The 9,647-nt window shown below is 46.3% G+C and overlaps 1 pseudogene; it reads left to right on the top strand.

Moving 5' to 3' along the window:
* The first annotated feature begins 467 nt into the window (after positions 1-467).
* Positions 468-1,684, top strand: LOC129072155 (P2Y purinoceptor 1-like; annotated as a pseudogene).
* The last annotated feature ends 7,963 nt before the right edge of the window (positions 1,685-9,647 follow it).

Below are 9,647 nucleotides of genomic sequence, written 5' to 3'. Positions count from 1 at the left end.
GCCTGTAGGCAAAACCTGTGCTTTCCCTAATCCTCCCTAACCCCTAAGGATCACTTCGTTTTCCCCCATGGTAGGTGGGGTTAGGACTGCACTGGGGACAATACTGCCCCGAGAGTGCGGGGCTGGTGTGTCTCCCCTTGGAGATTTCCTGACTCTATGCAAAGGATTCCAGCCAGAGGAGGAGTCATGGCACTGGCAGTCGCATATGCCCTGTTTAAATGACAGCCATACCTACCTGCCTGCCTCCGTGGGCACTTGAGCTTCCTAATACAACCCAGCCTGGAGCGGAGAGCACACAAGTCCATGCCGGGCCAGCCCTTTGGACCTGGTAAGTCTACAAGCCCTCTTGCCGAAGACTGCTTTGCCCTTGAGTTGAACTCTTTCCTTCATAGAGCTGGTCACTCTCAAACAAGGCCTCTGACCAGACTCTGGGAGAGTATTGAGCCATACATACCACACACAGTTGAATGCCAGATCGAGGCAGACTAACACCCGCTGCTCTGCTGTCCGTTTTGTTTCCTCCCAGGGGAAGCGGAAGCAGGAGCAGCTGTGCTCCCAGAGGGAGCCTCCCAGGAGATGAAGAAGCTGGACACTAATGCCTCAAAGGAACGAGGTCTCTGCCACCTTCCAGAGGACTACAAGCAAGTCTACCTCTCCTTGACCTACAGCATCATCTTCGTGCTGGGGCTGCCCCTGAATGGCACTGTCTTGTGGCTCTCCTGGCGCCAAACCAAGCGCTGGAGCTGTGCCACCATCTATCTGGTGAACCTGATGGTGGCCGACCTGCTTTATGTGCTGACGCTGCCCTTCCTCATCACCACCTATGCCTTGGGGGACAGGTGGCCCTTTGGGGAGCTGCTCTGCAGGCTGGTGCGCTTCCTCTTCTACACCAACCTCTACGGCAGCACCCTGCTGCTGACCTGCATCTCCGTGCACCGCTTCCTGGGCGTGTGCCACCCCCTGACTTCACTACCCTACCGGACCCGCCGGCACGCCCTGCTGGGCTCTGCTGCCACCTGGGCCCTGGTGGTCTTGCAGCTGCTGCCCACACTGGTCTTCTCCCACACAGACTATATCGACGGCCAGGTGGTCTGCTACGACATGACCAACCCGGAGAATTTTGATCAGTTTTTTGTCTACGGGATGGTTCAGACGTTGTCGGGCTTTGTCGTTCCCTCCTTGGTTATCTTGGTGTGTTATTCGCGGATGGTCAGGAGCCTGACCAAGCCAGAGGAGGTCCTGGAGAGGACGGGCAACACAGCCCGGGCCAAGTCCATCCGGACCATCCTGCTGGTGTGCGCCCTCTTCACCCTCTGCTTCGTGCCCTTCCACCTCACACGCTCCTTCTACCTCATCCTGCGCTTCCTGATGTCCCAGGACTGCCGGCTCCTGGCGGTGGCCAGCATGGCCTACAAGATATGGAGGCCGCTGGTGAGCATGAACAGCTGCCTCAACCCAGTCCTGTATTTTCTATCGGTTGGGAACAACGGAGTCAGGTTCTTCCAGAAACTGAGGCATAAAAAGGTGGGTGAGCCCCCAGCTAGAGCCAAGGGAGAGAGACCCGGGGGCTGGCAGGTCTGGGTACTGTCGAGATGAAGTTGGGGAAGAGGAGCTTCCAGACACTGACAACAATTTGTTTGAACACAGCCATGTGCTGGTGGGAGAGGGGCTCAAGATCACCTAGTGGTGTCCTGCTGGAAAGGACTTTATATTGATGTTGAAAAAGATTTTAAAAGAACATGGTGAGAGTCACCAACACAAAGGAAAACCTTAGTTTAATGAGAGCTGACATTTATGTCTTGTCATTCAGGTCTCAGTTCAAATGTCACCTCCTTAGAAGCTACTCCAGCCCACCAGAGCTAATGCTGAACTCTCTCCCCATGACCCAGTCACTGTGTTTCCCTCTCTATTGTCTTGTTAACATATATTAGTCCCTGGACTTGTTAATTAGTTTCCTGATTTATGATTTGTCTCTGCTCCCTGGACTACAGGCTCCTACAGGACAGGCACCTCATCTGTCTGACTGCTGTACCTCTAATGCCAGACTCCACAGCTGGGCCCAAATCAGAATGAGAACACAAGAGAACGGGGTTGAGTGAATAAGTGAAGTAATAAATGGATGGGAGAGCGAATTACTATTAATTACTATGTAAGAGCACTTTCCACAGAGGAACTGACTCATTTAATAATACAGCAGCCCTTGGAGGTGGGAGCTATTGTTAGCCCCATTTACAAGTAAGGGAACCAAAGCACAGAGCTTTAGGTAATTGTCCAAGATCACCCAGCTGGAAAATGCCCAGATCATAGGCTGAATGGAAGCTCTGAAACCAGGAACTGGCCTCTGAAATTCATGCTCCTAAGATTGAAACCTATGGCCCCATCCAAACGATGGTCAAGAGCCAGCCAAGGTCTCCTTGACAGGATCAGCTCGTTTTACGTCAGCTCATTTCTTCACGTAACTGCTGTAATCTGCAGACCACTGAGTATACAGTAGGAGCTCTTTTACTACACCCGTTCACCGGTGATCTTGGTAAGGTTAGTAAAAGCTCTGCAAGTTGAAGTGGAGATAACAGGGTAAAGTGACTCCGTGAATGACGATTTTTATCTAACCCTGATGTCTCAGTTTATGACAGAAAAGTTCTGCCACTGTCTTAAATCACGTTCATTATCTCTCTTAAAAAGAAAAAAAAAAAAAATTAAGATCCAAGGTGATCCAAAAAAAAAACCCTTAAAAAAACCTCCCATAGAAAACAACAATGATCCCCAAAGAGTTCTCAGATCTAAACAGACATTAATTAAGAATTTATTATAATCTCTCTATATAGAGGTAGATAAACCTTTTTCATAAAAACCAAAGTGCAACCCCTCTAGAGTTACTATCCCACTCTAATTAATGACAATGAGTAAAAACCATATGTATGTCTAAATTACAAAATTTTATTCTAACAGTGCAGCTTCTCGCTTTCAAGGGCACACAATAATTAGAACTAGACTAAGTGTTGCCCTGCAGAATTCCTTAGGATAATTAGTTTAATGAATAGGCAAGGATGTTTTCTAATTAGCAGGTCAGCTGTTTCCACATAACTATGTACAAGTGCAGCTACAGTAGCTGAGAGTTTAAAACTGTTTGCTTCTGAACATTCTCTGAGCTCTCTTGCTTATCTTACTAGTTTCTGTCTCTTTCTTTGCATGACATACAGGGAAGATTCAGCCAACCTAAAGCCCCGGTTTTTCATCCCCCCTTAGAAACTAACAAAGTTAACATTACTGGCGAACTGGCACACCAGGCTCCCCCAAAAAGCTTTAAGCCACCCCACATCCCATTTAGCCATCGCCTCTAATACCCACCTGCCTGCCAACCCGGGACGTGGGAAGGAAACCAACCTAGAATTCTCAGGAGGCATCGCCTTTACCTAAAAAGCAAGTGCTTTAAACCCCTGCCAAAGTTTCCCAGCCTTTAGTCTTTGTTAACCTATGCCTGCAGTTACTTCTCTGATCCATATAATACTAATTTTGCTTCAGCAGAGCCTTCTGACCTCTTAACAGCAAAGTATAAGTATCCATTTCTAACTTATTTCTGGATAGTTGGGATCAAAAAGTTTTAACTTAGTTGACATTGCATCCTAGTTTTCAGGGAACAGTTATCTCAAGGCACAAAAAAGGAACTACACCACTCCCTTTGGAGAAAGGGCCCCTTTGTAGGAGGAGCTTCTGTCCAATGTAAGTCAAAAAAATCCATCTGTCTCTCCTGTGGTTATCGGAAACTCATCTACAGAAGGGGACAAGGAAACTAGAAGAAACAAAAGTTCTTCCTGAATCTACCCATGCAGAGCCCACCACCCTGGAGAAAGCTGGGATCCCCAAATGTGTTAACTCCCTGGGTCCTGAGAATCTTGCATAATCTGCCTGGTTGTTTGGCAGGTTAAAATAAAATCAAAGGCCAGCAAATATTATCATGTTCAAAATACCATGAATGGGGAACAGTACTAGATGCAAACACAAAAGCTGTAGCCACCTACAAAACTATCAAGCACAGTGCCAGCCCTGAAGGAGACGATTGGAGAGACAAACAAAAACAAGCAACAATATGCAAACTAACAATTTCAGCCGCCACAGAAGAAATCATGGTGGTTATCGATTAATTCAAATGAACAATACAGACAAGACGGTGAATATTAAGGAAGTCTGGGGGAGTGAGAGCACTTTCAGCTGAGAAAGCCAAAAAAGATTTTATGGGTCTGCTGAAGGCTGCATGAAATTTCAATTATTAGAATTCCCCAAGCAGTGGAGAAAACAAAAATTTTTGTGGGAGCCAATGGCTGGTTCCTGAATGGGGGAAGTTAGAGACAAAGCTGGGAGGGTGGCGGCCCTGTGCCAGGGCAAGAACCCCTCCTCAAGGCCAGGGAACCACCACGGGCGTTTCAGCAGGAAAGCGGTATGTGACTGAGAAACTTAATCCAGCAGCTGCTGTGTTTCAATGAATTAGAAAAAAGAAACAAAATGTGACAGCGGACTTCTTCAGGGTCACCTCATTGGTCTTCCTTCTCTTCAAAGACATCCCACGTGACACCTCCAGATTTTCTCTAAAACAGCCTTGTTCGTACGTCACAGCCTGCCCAATTCTGTCACTTTCCTCCCGTGCCATCACTTCTACACAACACACGTCTCCTGCTGGCATACTGGGCCATCGCTGTCCAGCCCCAAGTGCACCTTCCACCCTACAGGTCTCCTACCGCATTATTCTACACCTCACATGCTTACCACAGGGCCACCATCTACCACTCAACACCCGCTCCCAAAATAACCCCTTCTCCAAACGCCTAAGTACTCATCTTCCCAAACCATGAGCTTGGCTTCTTCCAGCTGCCTCAACTCTGCACTGACTTCCCACTGGGACCCACTAGGCTTCTCACTGTGGGGCTGATGACAGGCTCCTTCATCATTTCATTCTGTTTTATCTCCCCTACTATTCGATTTGTCAGTCTATACAACATGGCAGCCTAGCAAGATCCTGAACGGTGGCAGACACTCAGTAAGCAATGGTGCTGCTGATTAAAGAGGGAGAAGGTGACCAACATTTAGAAGTCTCCTGTAGTGATCCATCACACAGAAAATGGGCATGAGCAGAGTGAAAAAGATTTTAACATACTGGAAAGAATGAAGAGAAATAAAATGATTATTTAGTCACAAATGGTAAGGGAGACATAAAAATGACTCTGAGATTCTAAGCTTGAGAAACCAAAAGCAAACTAGCATCTAGCACCTAGTATGTGTTCAGTGGTCACTGGGGGAAGAAAAAGAAAGAGTGGGGCGGGGGGAGTAAAGGAGGGAGGGAGGAAGGGAACAAGGCTGTGCATTGTCGGGGACAGTTCAGACTCAGACAAGTTCAATGTCAGCTGCTAGTAGACAAGTTGGAAATGTAGGACAGAGGATCAGAGACAGCTTAGGCTCAAGCTCTGGATTTAGAGTTATCTGTCCAGGCAAATATTCGAATCTGCAGACAAAAATAAAATCCATGAGGAAGAAGAAAGAAAGAACAGAGAATCTGGGAGATACAGGAATTGTAAAAAGTTCTGACAGGGAATACAGGGCTAGGAGGTGGTGGTACATAATAGAGCACTGAAAAATCAAATGGGGGAACAGCTTCAACAAAGAGAGTAGCCAACGGTGTCACTTAAAACAGACCAGTCAAAACAGCTGTCCCTCAGCAAATAACTCAAATGCCACCTCTTCTAAGAAGCCTCCGCTGATTGCGCATCAGAAGGCTCTCTTCCTTCTCTGACTCATCGTATTCCTTCCCATCATCCATACCACTGAAGGGACATCTCCCCTTCTACCAGGTATAAATGGCATTACTGAAATCCCCTTATCTCCCCTCCTGCATGCTCTAGCAGAGGCTTGAATGTATGCATACTCACTAAATCTCTGCAGAATAGATGAATATAGAGCAAACAATTCTCCTATGTATGCTTTTCTGGAATTACTCCCTAAATTCAATTTATAAATGTGTGCCTATAAAACTAAATCACAGGTTGTTTGGGATTTATTTGTTCTAACACAAACTCCAGTTCAGCGCAATTTCAGGACACATAACACCTACAAGCATTCTCACTTTTTAGTCCACATTTCAAAGACAATAAAGAGGACGAATTTTTCACAAAGTCGTTTGCAATTAAGCATAACCTAAGCTTACAAAAGTATGTGTTCTCATTATCTTTTACTTTCTTGTAAACAAGCCAAATCTCTTTAGCGTTTCCATTTCTCAACTTTTTGTTGAGGGTTTTGTGGGGGTTTTTTTTAATGCGTCCAACAGCTTCCAAGGTAATGGCCTTGAGAAGAATTCCATGATAAAAGAGAACTTACGTTCTTACAGCAAGCAATAACTGGGCATTTTTATAGTGGTTAAATCATGAACGAAAAAGCAGAAAGTGCCACTCCAAGAAAATTAACGAATCACAGTCTGAGAATGTTCCACTCTGCAAGTAGAAAAACACATTAGCAATGAGACCTTTATAAAGCATTAAACCAACAATCAAAGAAACCACCACTCAAAACCCCTTATGTTCTCTCTTCTTTTATAGCTTAGTTTCTTGTGAAAGTAGAATACTTTTTTTTTTTTTGCAAGTTCTACCTTGAATTTATACTCTAAATCACTACAAGTCAGCTGCTGCCCATCCACTGCAATTGCTCTCAACAAGGCACCAGTGACTTGCCACTTACAAATTAAATGGACACCAAGACCCTATCCTGCTTAAGCTTTCAGGGCATTTGCCACTGTCACCCACTCCTTAACCTCCCCTTTGCTTCCACAGAATGCACCCTCTCCTGCTTCTCTCTGCACCTCCTCCTGCTCCCACCCTGTAAGTGTGGGTGGGCGAGCCCTAGGCCTCTGTCCTCGGTGCTCTTCTCTCATTCCCACACTCTCCCTGCGCAGTCTCACTGACACCCTGATGGTCTGGCGGCCCAGAAATCCTCTTGTAATGCAAACCTACGCCTCGGTCCATACAACAGACCCTTGGGCACTGCAAGCCTCGCAAAGACAAAACTGCAATCACTTTCCTCCCGCGCCTGCTCTTTCTGGTTAAATGGCACCATCATGCATCCAAGCCAGAAACCCGGAGTCACCTTAATTCCAGCCTCTCCCCGCAAGTCATGGTCACGATCACATTGTCAGTTCAACCTCCCGAGCGTGACGAGAACTTGTCCTCTCCTTTCCATCTTGACTGCCCCTCCTCAGCTCAAGTTCCCATCACCTCTCATGCGCATCTCTGCTCCTACCTACTCATCATGCTCCTGACTCCAGATTCGCTCCCATCAACCTCAGTTCACTCCTTTCCTTCTTCTTCTAGAATCATCTTCCTAAACGTAAACCCGTTTTTAATCCCCAACATAAAAATCTTCCAAAAGCTCCCATTTGCTTTCAGGATTAAGATCACAAAGACCATGGAATGAAAGGCCCTCAGCAATGTGCCTCATACGAAAGCTTTCAACCTAAACTCTCCACGTGCCGCCTTCACTCCACTTCCACTCCCCAGTGGCTCTCAGGGTTAGCTGTGGAACCTCCAGTCTCCCCAAGCTCATCCACAGCTCCTCTGCTTAGGTCAATCTCCTACTCATCCTTTAGGGAACAGCTCGCCGACCACCTCTGAACATCATTAGCCACCGCTCATGATAGTGCTCATCACACTGGCTGACAATCACAGGCAGCGGTCCTCTGTGCACTTCCCCTCAGACACCGATGAGGCCCGTAAGGCAGGTGGTCCACGTGCCCACATCTCTGAATCACCACCTCTACTAAAGAGCCTTAGGTTCGATGCTGCCAAAAACAAGTAACGCAGAAATCTGCACATCTTACATTGTCAAGCATTATTATAATATCATGTTGGTTTTTCCCATACGACATTTCTTTCCCTATGTCAAAGATAAGCTACATCCCGATTTCAGAGATTGTTAAAATGTGAAATACTGGAGTCTATGAAATACAGCACATGTAAGTAAAATAAATCATAAAAACTTCATGTACTTTGTCCTCATATTAGAAAAGCATCTGAAAAATCCAAGTGCTAGAAAATCCAAAGCCTTCTAAAATTACTCTTAAACAAAAGCAACACCTATGTTGTCTTAAAATATTACAACAGCTCCCCTTTGAAATATACATTAAGCAGCTACTGCTTCCATACCCTGGTTATGGTAGCCACAACACAAATCATTTACCTACTAAAATTCAAAGAACTTCAAAATAAAGTCATGGAAAACATTTTCAAAAGTCCGTTACATACGCCTGCCCTCCCAGGCCCGTTCTGCCACCCTCCCATCCCCCAGGCCTGGCCTCTGTCTCCACAGACCCCTCAGACACCCAGAGAGGACACACTTCTCTGACACTCTATTTCCTGAGCAATCTCTCTTAAAACCTGCAATGACGAGTCCCCAGGCTGACCTCCTCACTACCTCCACGTCCCAGCCCTGGCTTCCTGCCACCAGCACAGGGCCCAGTCCTCCCTCCAGGGTCCCTCCACCTCTCCTGGCCCCATTGCTCTCTCCTCTCCCCTCTCAAAACCCAGCCTCTCTCCTCTCACTCTCCTGTCACCTCACTCCAGTGACAGTGTGTCCCTCTCTCATTCACTGTACCCTCTGAAATCTGGGCTCTGATGGGCTGGGCTTGGGGGAGACAGATTCACCTTCTGTCCACTTCTATGTACCTCTTCCCCAGGGCAGACAGGGTCTGCTTTGAAAGGCTAAAACTACCTGAACATGTAAGACACAGAACCCCAACATCATCATACTTTCCTTGGAACAGTGAGCCTTAGTATTCGGGAAGAAGGGGGACAATGGGATAAGTTTTGCAAAGAAGCTTCAGAGTGTCACCAGCTCATACTTTCAGCTGTTTGTGAACAAGCCATCGTTATCCTAGAAATTTCCAAGCATGCTTCCTTACTTGCAAGAGTGCTCAAAACTCTCCAAGCTATCCTAGGAGGGTCCACATTGTCCAGTTCTCAACTAACCCACTAAATGCAAGGAATGGATAGGTATTTCTCTAGACATAGTATTTTAGGTCATGCATTGATGAATACACATCTAATATATGGTAATTAACCATATCTGTATGTTTTATAAAATAAGAATGTGAGTGAAAAAAGGAACTCTAATGATACTCTATTTGCTAATCAGGAAATGAAAGTACAGGAAGCTGCCACCTAGTAAAACTTAGGAGACAAGCACAAAAGGTGATCCTCTCCAAAAAGACAAATTCCTACAAAGTACATGCTAATCCCCAATAGAATGGCTCACAGGGCCACTGATTTTCTTTACACAATTGATTTGCAGTCAAGTCTAAGGAGAAAAGCCAGTTAAGGGAGTACTGTAAGTTAGAAGAGCTGCTATCATGTGGGACTAACCAAGATCTACCAAAGGAGGTACCATGTCACTTGAGTACATGACCATATACACAAACACCTCAGGGAAGTAAGTGGTAGTAAGTGTGTCGTAAGTTCACTGTCCGGACTGCCTGCATGGCGTCAAGGACTTGTCAGTATTTCTTACAAGACATCCAAGTTTTCCCCACCAGCCTCTAAGCAGCAAATCCCTGCTCTGGGGTCAACCACCTTCCCATCCCTGCCCCCAGAGAGCGATCGGAGAACAGGCAAAGG

This window comes from Pteronotus mesoamericanus, unplaced genomic scaffold (genome assembly GCF_021234165.1).
Source record: "Pteronotus mesoamericanus isolate MK-2021 breed Mesoamerican mustached bat unplaced genomic scaffold, CSHL_Meso_final contig_116, whole genome shotgun sequence".
NCBI classification, from domain to species: Eukaryota; Metazoa; Chordata; class Mammalia; order Chiroptera; family Mormoopidae; genus Pteronotus; species Pteronotus mesoamericanus.
The sequence above is the reverse complement of the archived record's forward strand: the minus strand, read 5'-3'. Positions and strand labels throughout refer to the sequence as shown.